The sequence below is a fragment of the Corvus cornix genome, chromosome Z, assembly GCF_000738735.6.
Source record: "Corvus cornix cornix isolate S_Up_H32 chromosome Z, ASM73873v5, whole genome shotgun sequence".
Classification (NCBI taxonomy): domain Eukaryota; kingdom Metazoa; phylum Chordata; class Aves; order Passeriformes; family Corvidae; genus Corvus; species Corvus cornix.
The window spans coordinates 27039019-27056718 of NC_046357.1; positions in this window are offsets into that span (position 1 = coordinate 27039019).

Consider the following 17700-nt stretch of genomic DNA (forward strand, 5'->3'; position numbering starts at 1 on the left):
TTAATAAATGTTAACGCACATTCTTTCCAGTAGACTACTACATCAACAATCCATGCAGATTCAGTATTTAGACTCATACCCACATACAAATGTCATGACTAGAGAAGAACTCTCTAAAACAATGCTGCTCAGTCTTTTGGCAGTCACAAAAAGGGCCTCACAAATCAACAGTAATCCTTCCCAAAAGCTTATGTATGAACTGGAAATAAATTCAAAAAGAAGAAAAAATACATGTATATGAAAAGTTGACAATATATAACAGATTCTGAAGAGGAATATATGGTTACTTTTTTTGTTCTTTTTTTTTTAAACCATTCAGAATCTTAACAGTGTCATTCTTAATTTGTACGTTTCTACATTTTTGTACAAACCAGGCTTTTCTAATACCTAAATAATAAATAATATTTTAATTACTTTCCCTTTTAGCTAACAAAAAATACTGGGGACATCTATGGATTGTTTTTAAAAGTGAAGTGGTCCTTCAGGAATAAAAGGTTAAGAAAAAAAACTCTAGAAAAGGACTTATTAATCGTGAAAGATTCTGAGAGGACAGAAATGTTGAAAAGGGTTTTATTTTTCCCCAGTCTTCTCTATTCTGGGCATATAATTTGGCAAAAGACTTAAAACTTTTCTTGAAACTGGAGGACATACTGAATTACCTATTAATTTCCATTTAATCAACATAATTAATGTTTTTATTAAATTAGTTTGAATTTAAATACCGTAGTGCAAGGGTATATTAATTAAATTTTATTAGAATAATCTTATCTGGTACAATAGTTCTTACTCCTTTTCCCTTTATATTTCCTTATTGAAAACCTCTGTTGAAGGATAATAAGGAGTTTATAATTGCTGGACTACATAGCCCTGCCTCCATTCACACACTTTTTGGGATGCAGCCCTGTTGTTTCAAATGTGAAAAAGGTGTCTGTGTCTGGGAGGAGTGTATAATCCAAGAACAGGAGCTGTCAATCAAAAGTTAAATATGGCTTCAGAAGGTCCCACCTGCCCCTGGGTGCAGAACCTGGCTGACATATGGACCAGGGCTTGTTTGGTCACATGCCTTAGTAAGATTCCCTGGTGGCAGTACATACACTTCTAGAGACCCGCCGAAGCGATGGACACCACGTCTTTAGCCAAACCATCCCACATGGTTTTTCAAAAAAAATCCAACGCAGCTATTTCTCAAAATAAGGAAGGTAGCCAAAACCAAACCCAGGGTGCTACTGAGTGGGATTTTTTTTTGTCTGATACCCATTTTTTATATTTTCTGTAACAAAACTGTCAGTGGCACCCACAAGAGGTATTAGATCTCTCTTGTATAAAATATTAATCTCTTCTCTGGATACAGTTAGGCTTTTAGAGAGCATTTTTATTTTTGGAAAAAAATAAATGAAACAAAAATATTGTGAGAAGAGAAGAAGTTCAGTTCTCTCAGCTGGAAGTCCTGAAACGGCTGTAATACCATCTCTCCTCTCTAGAAGCCTGAGCAGTAAGGAGTTAATGCATTGCTCTTCCTCAAACACCAATGACAAAATCATGGATTTTTAGGTTAGAAAAGTCCTCTGAGATCATCAAGTCCAAACTTAGACTGATCACCACCTTTTCAACTTGACCATGGTACTAGTATCACATCCAATAATTTCTTAAACATCTCCAGGGTTGGTTACTCCACCACCTCCCCATGCAGTCAATTCCAACGTTTCACAAATCTTTCCATGAAGAAATTTCTTCTGATGACCATTCAAGCAGGCTGGTTAGAACAGAATGTGCCTGGAAAGGGGATGTATGAAGGTATGGCAGCACCTTTTTGGAGCCAGTTTTCCTGTTCAGGTCCATGGTCACTGCACAACACACTGTGCAAGCGCCAAAATGTGATCAAGGAGCAGACAAGGGGGAGTGATGTAGGTACAAAAATGCTGTTAGTGAGGATCTTCTTGTTACTTTTCTAAGTCCGTGAGAGACTTTTCTCTCTCACAGAAGAGGTAGCAGGGAATGTAAAAAACCAAGCCACCTGCAACCTTGGAAAGTCTTGTTTATGGTATAGTAGAAAATATTTTGATAATGGATGTTTTAGGATTTTGGCCAATCACCCCCAAGGGGTGGCTGGTCCTTTGTCCAATTAGACTATGAAGAAAAAAGTCTATAAAAGAGTTTGTAAAATAATTAAATAAATCAATCTTGCTGCACAATTCCTGCTTGCTGGATCTTCTCCTCCTCCTCCTCCCTATAGCTGCGGGACACGGTGATATACCGTAGGAACCAGGCCTGCAGTAATATTTGGTGCTGCCCGACGTGATTTGCACTCTCTGACGTGTCCTGCATGCTGTGAGCCAAGCCGAATTCCTCTGGAGGTACGCTGTTCCTTTACCCCCCCGGGACCGGGAGGTCCGACAGAACTGAGAAATGGCAAACAGCAGCTCACAGAACGATGCTGTCGTACTGGTCTGGAAAGGTGTGTTTAGCACATTGCCCACCTCCATTCCTGAAAACTCACTTCGGGAATTATTAGACTGGGCTACTTTAAAAGGGATTTCCATGGACAGAGATAGTGCCTTGGACTTTGCCTTGTGGCAAGAGCTCGGATGCACTGTCCAACACGAGCTCCCGACAGGGGAGCCGGCAGCATTAGAATTATACAAAACCTGGCGGTCATTATTTATTCTGCTGACAGCCCTTGACTGTGATAGCAGGGCTGGATCGCCTATCTCAGTGATGAGTCACGGAGGAATGTCCGAGGGGGGCCCCGCTGACTGGGCTTCTGGGGCAAGTGATGGTGGATTTGGAATAACCCCCCCAGCTCCACAGGCAGAGCCTGCGCCGGCTCACCCTGCACAGTCTCAGGACTCCGCAGCCCCCAGGGACCCTGCGCCGGCAGAGGCAGGGGGGTCAGGGCAGAGGCAGGGCGCACAGCCTGCCTTGCCGTTCGGCTGGACGGCAGCCACGGCTTATCCAGGGCCGCAGATCAGCGGCTTAGCCAGCTGGACGCCCAGAGAGCGTCCTAGTTCGGTTCCGTATGCACCTGGATTTAACTTAGCGGGTGTTGCGCCGGGAGTGCCCCTTCCGGGACTGCCTGGCTGTGCTCCGCTGCCCTCCCTGGCGCTGGACTGTTCTGCACAGTCGCAGAACTGAACCATGGACCTTTTTATGCAGCATTTGCCCTTTCTGACAGAGCTACGAAACCTATCCCGAAGGATGGAGGACTTGCTCAGCCTGTTAGAGAGGCGAATGCCCGAGCCCGCGCCGCAAGCGGCGCCAGCGCCACCCGTGCCATCCGTGCCGTCCGCGCCTCCCCCGCCAGAAGCGGGAGCCGCAGCTCCGAGCCGAGAAACGACGCGGCCGGCGGCAAAACCGGGAGCACAGCTGCCGCGGGAAAACCCGGAAGCGGCGGTGGCTGCTGAGTGGCGGGCAGAGGCGGCGGCGCTGAGCGCAGCCGTAGCCCCAGAGTCGGCTGCAGCTTCAGTACCGGCTCGGTCGGATCTGGCCGAGACGGCCTCCCGTAAAGAGACTGCTGTAAAAACTGCCGCGCAGCCAGCTGCAGTCTGTCCTGTCTGTTCTGGCTCTGGTGAACTTAGCCAAAGGGCCTCACCTCCCCGTACATTTCTGTTCCCTCCCAGCACCCCAAAGTTGCCTTTGCCTGATGATTCCTCGTCAGGCAGTGAGGCAGATGAGGTTCTGGCCCCAGGTCGTCAGGCAGCTGTAGCCGCGCAGCGAAGAAAAGGCTGCGCCGGTCTCGCCCCTGGACTTTTCTGGACTGCACGGTAACAGTGCGTCCGACGCATTATAATCGCTTCTTAGAGTCTGTTAAGATGCGAGCATTGGAGGAGGGTGACTGGAGGTTATTAGAAATCCTTGGAATGCCAAATAGATCTGAGGATTCTGGGGGTAACCGGGGAGCTGTTACACTCAATCCGCAGGCTGTGCCCGAAGTTCAGGATGGTACTGGTTCCCCAAAAGAGATCCGAGCTTTCCCAGTGTATAAGGCTCTCCCAGATTCAGGAGAGCATGACAAGCATGAGGTAATTGCTTGGAAAGTTGCCCAGGACCTCCAATCCAAGGTGGCACAATATGGGCTAGGTTCTGCTGAGGTTATGCAAATAATAAGGGTGATAAATACAGATTTGCTTTCTCCATTTGATATCAGACACTTAGGTCAAATTCTATTTCAACCTGTACAATTTACAGTTTTTGAAACAACCTGGAGAAAGCTGGCCGGCAAGACTGCATTAGCAAATTTGCAGCTCCCTGCTGCTGATCCTAGACAGACAGCAGGAGTGGATGCTTTGATGGGGACTGGTCCCTTCTCTGATCCCAGTCTACAGGGTAACTTGCCCTCTAGCATCCTGCAGCAAGCACAACAGGTCGGCATGGCTGCCCTGGTGAAAACCATAGAGTTGTCAGCACCCAGAAAGCGATATACTGAAATAGTTCAAGGGAAATCAGAGTCATTCCTCTCTTTTGTAGAGAAAGTCGCTGCTTCTCTCGAGAAGCAGGTTGAGGATGACGGGTTAAGACAGTTGTTGTTAAGGCAGTTAGTGAGAGATAACGCAAACGAGGAGTGCAGAAAAATCATAGATGCCTTACCAGGGGATCCTGAGGTAACAGACATGGTCGACGCCTGCGCTAAGGTGGGATCTGGGAACCAGAAAAGGCCTGCTTTGGCTGCATTCCTGCAGCCTGTTCACGCATCTTCTGGTCGTGAACCAAAGCAACCAAAACAGGTGAAGAAACGGAAGCAGCCTAAGCCTAGTCAAAAAGAGAACACACCGATCCCCCAGTGCAAAAGGTGTGGCAGGCCAGGGCATTGCACGGGCTACTGTAGATCGCAGACTCATGCCGATGGTCAGACTTTGTCGGGAAACTTCTGCCGGGGTGCAAGGAGGGGGAATTGCTCTTCGATGCAGTCGCTCCCCCAGAGAGTGGCACAGGTACAGGCACAGGCCTACCCAGCCACCCTAGAGACGGCACCCAGGGATCAGACGGCACCCACGGATCAGACGGGTTTGACGTCCACACCGTAGCCGCAGTCGTCTTAGACTCTAGCGGTATTTATAAGGTTCCCTTGGATGCATATGGACCCTTAGCCCAGGGATCCAGTGCGATGCTGGTGGGAAAACCTGATGTTGCCCATCAAGGAATCTTAGTGCACTCAAGAGTTATTGATGCTGACTTTAAAGGTCAGATTTGCGCTATGGTCTCCACGCAAAAACCCCCTGTAACTATTCCTGAAAAGACCTGCCTTGCTAAATTAGTGCCTTTTAAGTCTTGTGTCCCCAGGATAGAGCAACAAACTCACGAAGATAACGGCAGTGGATCTACGGGACTTCCGCAGGCCTTCTGGACTGCAGACATCTCTGACCAAAGGCCACAGATGACATGTACCCTGATCCTGCCGAACGCCCGTCTGCCCCGGACTCAGCTTTGAGGTTTGATTGATACAGGTGCTGATGTAACCATCATCTCCTTCTCTGCGTGGCCTCCCTCATGGCCTTTAGCCCCGGTGGGATCGGCCATCGCAGGATTAGGAGGAGCCACACAGAGCTATTTAAGCGAACGGCCTGTGGTGGTGAAGGACTCAGAGGGGCACACAGCTACAATCAGGCCTTATGTTGCTATCACTTCCCTTAACCTTTGGGGACGGGACGTGTTGGCAGCTTGGGGCGTAAGGATTGGGACAAATTTTTAGTAGGGGTCACTGTGTGCAAGGGCGCACAGCATCCTACACTGCCTTTGCAGTGTTGACTAACACACCGATCCGAGTCAGACTCTGCTCAGTTAGTTGAATTAAGGGCTGTTACCATGGCTTTTCAGCGATTCTCACAGGAACCTTTGAATTTGGTTACTGACCCTGCTTATGTAGCAGATATCACCCAACGCTTAGATTGTTCACTTCTGAAGGAGGTGAACAATGCGGCTCTGTTTTCACTGTTGCAAACCTTGTGGTCTGCGACTCAAGCTCGAGTGCATCCGTATTACATTCTGCACATTCGAAGCCACACCAATTTACCAGGGTTTCTAACAGAAGGCAATGCCAGGGCTGACATGCTGGCCAACCCTGCGTGGGTAGGGCCTCAGCCTGACAAGATTGCACAAGCCAAGGCATCGCACGGTTTCTTCCACCAAAGTGCACATACCCTGCAGAAGCAGAGACTGGGATGGTCCTTCCACAAGCAGAGACTGAATTTTGAATTTCTTATTATGGAGTCAGATAGTTAAAGCCTTAAGGACATATTTAGAATTAATAACTGATGTAGATTTCTATTTAGGATTAATAGTAGGGTTGTTATCTTATAAAACAAAAAGGGGGAATTGTAGGTACAAAAATGCTGTTAGTGAGGATCTTCTTGTTACTTTTCTAAGTCCGTGAGAGACTTTTCTCTCTCACAGAAGAGGTAGCAGGGAATGTAAACAACCAAGCCACCTGCAACCTTGGAAAGTCTTGTTTATGGTATAGTAGAAAATATTTTGATAATGGATGTTTTAGGATTTTGGCCAATCACCCCCAAGGGGTGGCTGGTCCTTTGTCCAATTAGACTATGAAGAAAAAAGTCTATAAAAGAGTTTGTAAAATAATTAAATAAATCAATCTTGCTGCACAATTCCTGCTTGCTGGATCTTCTCCTCCTCCTCCTCCCTATGGCTGTGGGACATGGTGATATACCGTAGGAACCAGGCCTGTGGTAATAGAGTGAGACCACAAAAACTCCCTCAAAGCTTCCTAAACCATTTCCAGAAAGATACAGAAGACTGGACTTCTCCTGCCAACTCATTTATGTGAAGAGTGAGAAACCAAAGCCCAGGGGGGAAAACAGATCTAGGGGAAGGTACTCCCACAAAGCCGACGTGGCACACCCCAGGACTCTGGACACATTGTTGGCTGAATCAATGCCAGACCCAGGACTGTGGATTCCCTTTCCTCTCCTGTCTCATCCCCCTTTCTTTTTTCTATTTTTTTGTCTCTTTCTTCCATCTTTCTTTTTATTCTGTTGTTGTTTATTATTATTATTATGCATAAAATATATATACATTTCCATGTGTAGTTAGCTTTGTGAGCTTTTTTGGGACTCTTCTCCCATTCTTTTTCAACCATCTTTGAATCCTGGGTGCTCCTTTTCACATAGGAGTGCGAAGTAATAACCTTCCAAGGGAACTGTGAATATAAATGAACTGTGCATCGCTGAGGCACTCAGCTTTGAAGGGAAGATGAACAAATTTATTGTCAGGGATGCATCTGAATAATGTGTAGAAGACAACGCTTGGACCACACACAGACTGATGGGGCAAAACACAAAATGCAGCATAGCAACCCGGGGTTTTTACTATGATTTGTTCTGAAGCAGTGAACATGTGGCTGGGGATAAGACAATGCAGCAGTTTGCATCACATGCAGGTGTGAAGGAAGCCACAATAAAGTTCTTCAGGTAGACTTAATTAGAATTCCATAGTTTTTGGAGAGTTAATTTTGCTTCCATATTTCCATTTTAGTGCATGTATATGCTGAGGTTGTAATTTCTTTCTGAAGTGTACTGATATTAAAGGCTACTTCCTCTCAATTTTCGAGTTCTGAAACACAGTTTTCTTCCATAACTGTCATGATTGTTTCAGATTCTAAGGTAATACAGAAAATACTTATCCCTATCAGGCCCATGACATCTGCATCAACTTGCATCTGCAAAGGATATTACCCTAAAAACGGAGGTCTGATTGGACTTCAATGACAATATATCAATTTACAGGAGAAAAAAAATCTGTCAGGTTTTAACAACATTACAGAGTCATAGAGCATTCTGAGTTGGCAGGACCTACAAAGATTGAAAGCCAACTCCTGGCCCTGCACAGTACATCCCTAAGAATCACTCCATGTGCCTAAGAGCATTGTCCAAATGATTCTTGAGCTCTGGCAGGCTTGGTGTTGCGACCACTCCCCTGGGGAGCCTGTTCCAGTGCCCAACCACCCTCTGGAGCAAAAACATTTTCCTGATATCCAACCCTCCCCCAACAGAGTTTCATGACATTTCCTCAGGTCCTATCACTGGTCACCACAGAGAAGAGATCAGTGTCTGCCCCTCCTCTTCCCCTCACAAGGAAGTTGTGACTGCAATGAGGTCTCCCCTCAGTCTCCTCTTCTCTTGCCTGAACAGACCAAGTGACCTCAGCTGCTAATCATACAGCTTCCTCTGTAGATTGTTCTCCATTTTCATAGCTCTCCTTTGGATACTCTCTAATTAGTTCTCAGATATCTCACCTTCTCCTTTAATTCAGTCATTTTGTATAAGTCAAAGCAGTTGGCGCATGAACAGCTTATGTTTCCGATCTAAAATTTTCAGGGAGATGAGTTTGAAGTAGTAATAGTTTAAATAAAAAATATAGCTTGAACTATGACAACTTAAGAAAATAGTGAAAGCAGATTTAAAATAATATGCAGACAAATGCAGCTTTGTTGCTCAATGTTAGTAACGTACTTAGCATGACTAACTGGCAGAATCTCAATTACGTAACATGAAATTCATATCTTCTATTTGGAGATAAACAGGTTACAAATACAGGTAAAAATTACATGACTTATTAAGTGTTTGCGCTGAGCTTTAATAAGTCACTCTACAAGTACTTCAGTTTTTCCACCTGTTCAATATGTTCAACAATCCTTTGCATGTTTTCAGTAACATCTGATTAAATGTTGTTGTGTAAAACCAAAGTCATACTGCTGATGGTAAGGCTGATTGTGTAATTGGATCTTATGTGCATGGGAGATGCCCCCAAGGTTTTTCTCTTGCTCAATCAAACTGGACAGAAGCAGAGATCTAAAACAGAGGCATGATCTGGGGCTCTACAGGAGGTTTTGACATAGGCTTTTCAGTGAGTAACATGAAACTGTTTTGTATCATCTGGTGTGAAGCCCTTCACAGTCATTATCATGCACATAAATATTTGCAGACATACAATTTTTTCTGCTTTCTTCCCAGTTAGAACAATGAATTTTAATTGAAGTTACAATGTTTATATTAATGATTTCAGAAGAAAAATTGTAGATGACATTTCCCACATGCCTGAAAAATCACCTTCTAGAGTGAGCACACTTTATATAGCAGTTTTATATGAATATTTCTTTTAAATATCTTTGCTTCAGTATATTTGTTTAATCCATTTTATTCTACAAACTGCATGCTGACTCAGTAGTTTGTTTCAAATGCAAATACACCTTTTAGATGTTAGTTTTCTAGAATTAAACAAAATAGGCTGTTGTAGACATATTGATGATGGAAGGCTTAACAGACTAGTGTGCCTGAAGGCTTGTTTGTTTTCCAGTTCCATAAGGTGGGCTAAAAAAACTTATCACCAGCTCACTGCAGGGGCCTGGACTAGATTACTGTTAAAGGTCCCTTCCAGCCCAACCCATTCTAAGAATCTCTGATGCTGTATTCCCCTTACAGACTGTGAGATGGAAAAATGTCGGTTTCATATCAAAGAGGCAATGACAAACTGCACAGACTGAATACTGACTAGACTAAAGGACTGTTTCTTCTTTTGTCTGTTTTCTCTGAAGTTGTGCCAGTTAAGGCTTCAGACAAATGACAGACCAAGAATGTTATCCCAGGCGTGTTCACATGCACACATGCACACACATGTGCTTGCACCCGTTCAAATCCAGCTTGCCATCCTATCCATTACTGTCCAGCCACAGCTTTGCCTCTGATTCATTGTGTCTGTTTTGCCTTTCAAATGTGTTCTGTGAGGATGCTAATGTTCTTTTCATTTTGCGTTGCTGCATTCTCTAGCATCTCTGCTTTCTACATTTGCCAACCAACATTTACTTTAGAGACTGCAGCTTAGTTGTCACCAGCAGCGCTTTCTCTCCTGGGAATAGAGCAGGGTTAAGATTCCTTAATGGTGGTTATACCCCTGCTTTATTATTGTGATAAACCTCTGAAAAACAGAACTTCTATGATAATTCTATATTTTTTAAGTATCAGAAGTAACAAAAGAAGAAACAAAACCAGATTTGCTCAAGGTTCCAGGCTGTGTATAACAGAACATGCTGTCTTGCTTGAACTAAGCAGTATTTTACTTTGATCAGTCCCATTCCTATCTAGAGGGGTTCTGTACAAAGTAAGAGATGTGTTTCAGCAAAAACCAAAATCTATTTACTAATGAAAAATACCATTATACAATTGCTGGCATTATTTTTCAAAATCTCTGAATTTGCAAATCCAGGCTACATGTTTCTTGCATCTAAAATCTGCCAGATCAGCCCTTCTTATACCTTTCCTAGCTATGCCCTGAGTTGTTTGATTCTGCTGTGGGGAAGTTTTCACTGCCAGAAACCGAATCCTTTCCTGCATGTACACTTTCTGCTTTGTAAAAAACAAGCAAACAAAACAAACAAACAAAAAAAAAACCAACCAACCAAACAAACAAACAAAAAAAAAACCAAAAAAAAAAAACCAAAACAAAACGAAGAAATTATAAGGAGTTAATGCAAATAACAATCTTGAGAAGGTTCTGAACTAGTTAGGCTTCTACAGTTTCTCATTATTCAGTTCTAGGCAATGAAGGGGAAAAGCAGTTTATAAGTCTTAATCTGCCGTATCAGTCATGCCATTAAGTATTTTTGTACCAACAGTACTAATGAGATGCAGTTGAGGAAGGCAGGCAGGCAGGCAGGCAGGTGGGCGGGAAGGCAGGGAAGGAAGGAAGGGAAGGGAGGACGGAAGGGAGGGAGGGAGGGAGGGAGGAAGGAAGGAAGGAAGGAAGGAAGGAAGGAAGGAAGGAAGGAAGGAAGGCCTTCCTTCTCATCTCAGAGATGCCTGTGAGAAAAGTATAACACAGTACTTGTGAATGTACTATTGCCTGAAAGGAATAAGTGTTCTCCTTCAGATATTCAGAGGCATAGAAACCACATTTGTAAACATCCTATCAAGTAGACATAGCCAAAACTGAACAGACTTTTAAAGTTTCACAAAGGCACTATAAAGTCACAAATATTAACTAGTTATTAACTTACTTCTGGAAGAAGTCTTATGTTCCCAAAATGTATGTCAAATAGGTAAATTTAAAGTTTTGTTTACTCTAGGGTTTATACAGTAGAAACAGGTAGTGAACCAAGGTTAACATCAACTGTTTTGTGGTATCTCAGAATGCACTGTTTATTGCTGCTGAGAGAAAGCACAAATATGCATGTCAGAGAAGGCTGGATATGAATTCAAAATTAAGCTTGCGTAGCATTAACTCATCGCCCTTCTACTTCTCTTTTCAGCAAGAGATAAATTTGATCTGCCTCTGTGCATTGTTACAGGGTTTTCTCTGCTTCAAGGTCTGAGAAAATATGCGCACCTAACTGCCAACTTCCAAGCCAGTAGACCATGTCTAACACATAAGCTTCAGAAACTAGAGAGAAGCCACAGCACCCCAGTGAGAAAGTGTATCTCATCCATACCACACCTGAGAGACAGGACAACAGCTAGCTGGCAGCTAGGCAAGAACTTGGGAGTCTAAACTCCCTGAAAGTCCATGTCTCACCAAATGATCTACCAAAATCCTTTTCTTGAATTTGAGGGTTTTCCACTATTGCAGTTATTATTTCACTAACATCTATGATTGCTAATTAGTATGTAAATCGTCCTGTATTCTACACGTAGATAGTAATGTATAATTTTCTTCTTTGTTTCAATTGTCTTGTGTCTCAGTCTGGGGTTTCATCACCTCTTCCATGTCATAAGAAGTAACAGTTGAAACTGTCACTTGTCTACTTGTAAAAGTTTAAAAGCAGTTAATTCTGCATAAAATTCTACCAGTAAAAAATAAATTATTTTATTCATTCATTCAAAACTTATTTGACTCAAATCTCCAACAGTGTTTGAAATGTCAGTTCCACTCTGATCTTCAAACAAACTGATCTGAGTCCTTGAAAACTCCATGTAGTATTTAGCAAATGTAGGGGGAGGACAGCGCCATGGCCCAAGTTATATGACACAGAGTTACTTGATACTTTCATACACAAATTGGAACTAGCTTTGTTCTCTCTCTTCATGTTGTGGTCAGTGATTTTCAAACACATTTACCAGCAAAACAGATTGACACCTGTAGGTTGTAGGTATTGTCCTCTCACACGATAAGCTGTACCTGCATCTTTCTCTCACAGAAAGGCCTCTGGAGCTTTCTCCCCCAGGAATGGAGAGCATATATTCCACTTGGTACAGTAATGCACAAGCTTCTGCTACATAAGGACCCCAATGACAATATTTTCTTTCCTGTGTATGCCGTGTCTGAGAATAAGCTAAATAAACAGATCCTGCTGACTGATAGGATTTCTTCCAGAAGGATTACATCATTCAGTCTCAAAAAACAATGCAAAAAGTGGAAAATCAGGCTGTACATCTGAAAAGCAACATCATCTGCTGTGAAATATAACCCCAACAATGACTGAAAATATCACAATTACTTTCCCTAGATTCTTCTTTACCAATACTGCTTATTTTAAAGGGCAGCCTGGAAGACTTGTTCATGTTTTGTTCAATAACCCCACACCCTTGACTGCATCTGACTACTGTGAGACTTGTAATATTCAGAGCAGACCAGGAAGTCATAACTCTTCAGTTATATCAGCCCTTGAAATGGATGACGGAGGCGTAGACTGTGAGGAGCTGGATTTTTTGCTCAGATCAGGTTATATGATCATTAAGGTCAGATGGACACTACTTTCCTTATGCAAGATGCAATATGAGCCTCATGTTCTATGAGCAAACATTTAACATCCAAGGATTTGGATTAATTTAAATTGAAGTGATTGCTGTCAATAATTTTCAGTTTTATTCTGATGTGAATCTTTTCAAGAGTCCCTCACTGTAACAAAGTGGACACACTTTAAAATGCTCCAAACATCAGTGTGTTTGCATCATTAGTCTGTAACACTGACTCTAGGGCAAGTCTGCTGTTTCCATTTCATGTCACATCAGAATTCAAGCTTTGAAAGTCTTTTGCTAGTGACAGAGAACTTTATTCCTCACCCCTCCCATCTATCAGCACAGGAAAATATTGAGGTGCTGACACCCCACTATTAAAAAAGCAGAATGATGGTGTCAGAATGATTTATTTCTAATGGGTTTCTGACAGCTTTTTCTATGTCAAGATAGCTCTCACACAAGAGAATATGACAGTCATCTTGGCATGTCCCTTAAAATGTGTGTTATTAATAGACCTTCATTTTATTGATTTCTCAGATAGACAATCATTTTAAGTGGCTGTAGAATGCTGTCTAAGGTGAACTGTAGATGGCACTAAAAGTTACTGGACAAGATACAAAAAGACAAAGGATATAGCATAAGGAAATTCTGACTGATGATATAAATGTATTCAAGAGGCTAAAACTGTCAAAAGCATAATATCATATGATTAATTACTCTATTATATTTGTATGAAGAGAGGACATATGAAAGAAATCTTGGGAAGGCAAGGTGAGAAAAAAACAGTGTAAATTCATTTACATATATTGTCCTCCATTTTTTTTCATGACTCATGTCTTGCACTAATTAAAAAATAGATTTCATTAATGCTGGATGCAAAGATAGTATCTAAGCTCTTTAACACACTGTTCCAAGTACCCAGAAATTGAATATATGCATCATAAACATATGATCTGACCACTTATTACTTGCTTTTGCTCATTTTCCAGAGACAGGTTTACACCAAACTGATTTCTAAAGAAATTCCAAAGAATTACACTGTATGTGTACAGTACTGTCATCACAGAAGCTCACTATTGTCTTCAAACAGTGCATGAACTATGACGTTTATTTTACAAGTGACAGCAGACTCAATAACGGTATGTGAAAGTAACCCCTGAAAGCAAAGGATTTTACAGATTGCTATTGCTGACATGTATTTCTACTAATTATAGGGTTAAAAGTATCTAAATTCTGAAAGAAACTCCTGGATTTCTAAAGAAGCAAGGTGGCATTCCAGAAAAACTATCAAATTAACACTGGAGAATTACATCCAAACCCCATCACTTGGACATGAATTCATTGTCTGGATACCATAATGATTTTGGTAGTACTGACACAGAGAGGAGACCTACAAGTATCTTCAGAGGCTAGGTAGATTGTAAGCCCAGCTTTGTCCCTAGAGTGTATGACATGAAAGTGTTTTTTTAAACTAGAATTTAAATTCATTTTAACTTATTGAAAGAGATTTTTGATCAAGAGAAAGCATATTGAAACTTGGAAAACATGGTGGGGGAATCTGTTTTACTATTCCTTTTTTAACCTCTGAACTTCAGTTGAAGATTAAGGCACTACCAATTAAAAGTTGATACACCTGAGCATAAAAACTGATCGCTGGTGCTAAGCCAGCTCCTACAAAATAGTAGTATCAGTAGATATGTAGCTTTAACTGGCATTTAATTTTTAAGTCAGTGCAGGTAGGTTGATTAACGCCAGCTGTAGATCTGTGGAGGCACTTCTAAGATGAATGAGAAGTCAACATGGACAGCTCTTGCAGTGCTGAAGAAGTTTTTGTATTGTTAGGTGGCCTTTTGGCAAAATCAGCAGAGCTTTGATTCAGTTTGGCTGGAGCTATGGGCCATGGAAGAGAGCAGTGAGCAAGTTGCTTGTCATATGCTAACCAAACCTGCTGCACTCTCTCTGACAGCACTGCTCTTACCTGTGCCAGCAAAGGTGGTAGCCCACTTCTATTAAAAGTATTAAAAGTTAGTTTAAAAAAATGTTGCCACACAAGGTAGAAATTAAATTTGACTGAATAAAACAATAGTCTGTAAAAAGGCCAACATGTAAGATTTAGGTGTTTGGTACATATGAAAACTAATGATGAGAAATAGCTGAATTGATTCCAGCTTTCCCTAGCAGATTCAAGATTGTTTGGGGCAGAGGTTTTTTGTTGGTTTGTTTTTGCACCTAGATAGATGTGGGTGGGTACATGCTTTCCAGAAGATCAAAAAAATGTGGGTTCACATATGCTACAGTACAATATCAAAGCACTCTAAAATGCTGTTCAGCTACTCAGAAAATAACCAGTCTTGTGCTCAAAACTCAAAGTCACTGTTCACTTATTGCTGTTTTCCCTTTGGAGTCTTTAGGATGCAAACATCCCACAGCAAGCGTAAAGGTCAAAGCTGATTTCAAGCAATTTGCAGAGTCTTGTGTCAATCTTATGTAGTCCCTACAGAGTATGACTCAAAGATAGAGGTAACTTTAATATACAACACCTTTTCACAGATACAAATTTAGTCTGACCACAAAACTTAATATGATTCTGTTTTCTATTTCTCCCAAGCATACATATATTTCAGTCTACTGTATCTTAATAAATTTTGATATCTGACTGTGAGACAAATGAGTGTACTAGTAGTCTGAGGGTCACTGAGGTACATTTCCATGCATAACCCAAAAGAATATGCTAGAAAATACAGTATAATCTTTCCTTAAAAGAAATACTCTAGAATTAATCATACCCTGTAGAAATATCACGTGACCCTAATCAATCTGTGTGGATGCAAGTATTTTTTGAAACTGAATCTGCTAGCTGTGCTAATCATTTTAGCTTCAGTGAATCTCCCTGATAGTTAAGATACCTGATATATTCCCAAATGGATATACAAGGGACACAGCACCAAGCCTTCACAAAATATGATATTCTAGTTCCCTGCTCTCAATTATTTTATATTTACACTGAAAAGAGGTAATGACTTTGCAGCTGAATAATAACCTGTGATTTAGACACTGCACACATTAACAGCTATTCACCTAGAGTATCTAGTATCACTCTCCTAACAACACTTAAGATGTTAAACTTAACATGTAATCACAGTAATTTAAACTAGACTGTGTATTCTAGCAAAATAAATGAAATGCAAATGAAAATTATTTCCTGCATTTTCATCATAAACTACTGAAAGTCCTCAAGCTAAACCAAAAGAATGCAAGAAATCTGGGGGCCTATGTAAAATACATAAATGTAAAAAACATTTCTATGTAGAAATGTTACTTCTACATTTTTCCAAATAACTTCAACATTCCTGGAGAGTGCTGGGGTATGGCGATGTAGTTATGTGTTTGTAAAGATGCAAATTTCGGCAGTTTTGAGGGAACAACAGCTGCACCAAATGAAATACACGACTCTTTCATTCTTTTCATTAGCCCTTCCAACTTTGAAGTTGCTAACATTAAGTACCTCTTCGAGCAAGTCTTCTTAACCCCTCCTTAACAGTGCACCCTGCTGGCATGTGGAGACGTGTTACAAGATTACAGCTGCCTGCAGTATCTTCCCATGGTCACTCAAAACCAGTTGCGTTATTCTGATTAGTCATACCCTTGGGATCAGGCAACTCTGTCCCTTTAGTACAAAAGGATTATTTTCCCCTCATTCTTCCTACCCTATTGCAGCATCGATTGTTTATTTCTACCTTCTATAGTTAAAGGACCAACAAATTACATATGGATTCTACAGCAGACCTGAATCTACCTAAAAAGTGTGAAACAGAGCAAAGTAAATGCAAGCTGATATACTTAGCCTCTTGATATTTGACATTTACAAAAACATATTGGAACAGATTTAGCACTTGACCACAGCTTGGGGCAGAGGGTGGTTCTTACCTCTGACACAAAAATTTCCCCCTTTATAGAGACTTCTAAAGCACAAGTTTCACAGATTGATATTCTTTCATGGGTATTTGCAATCATATTAACTTATACCTATACAAATTTCTTCCTACTTCCTATTGTCCTTGGTGAAAATGCAGTCTGAGCAGCAGTCCAGACTTAAAATTCGTTCTTACAAAGAAGTGGGGGAAATAATAATTTAGGCATCTATAAATGCCTTCAGAAAAGTTAGTCCTCATTTTTAATTCTCTGAATACCTAAAATTTTTCAGCAAAACTATAATATACTATTGACCTTTTGGTCAGATTTTATCACTGTGCCACTGTAAGAACAGAAGGAAGGTGTGTGAATTAAATGCAAACAGTATATAGCAAGCACAATGGATGTCAATTTGGAATGGGCATCAGAGGCATTTCTTGCGGATAACTGTCCCAAACCTCATGGAGAATAGTCTTGCCCATTAAGATGTGTAACTTAAAAATGCCATAGATGTGTTGAGAAAAGTGAGGAACATTTTCAATATACATGTGGGAAAGATGTACACAGACTGAATACAAATTTTGGCCTAGGTTTGCCATCTCTTCCCACCCTGCTGATTTAACTGGTCCACTGCTTCAATACTGACTGTAACATTGAACCCATTCAAGGAAAGAATTTAATCCAAGGGAAGAAAACAAGAAAAAAAGTATTTTTTGAACCAATGAGTGCATTTTCCATAGGCAGAGAAGATAAAAGCACACCCAGGAGGTTTTCTAACTGACTGAGAAAACCATTAATTTTACTCAGTCTAAATGTGAAAGTAATGTGAAAGAATCAGTTTTTCAAGGTCAATAAATTAACTTCATAATTACTTAGATGTGTAATATTTCTTTACCCCAAAACTCAGAAAAATATCCTTGAGTCCATGGATCTTCCTTTTGCCAGAAAAAAATCACAAAAATCAAGAATGTAGCATTATTTGTAAAGATACAATATCTTTGTTTTGTATTTTTCAGGAACATCTCAATTCCAATCATTCAGGCACTTACATAGACATTCTCAAAATTATATGGCACATTAAAAACTTGTTACTTTTACAGGAGGTAGC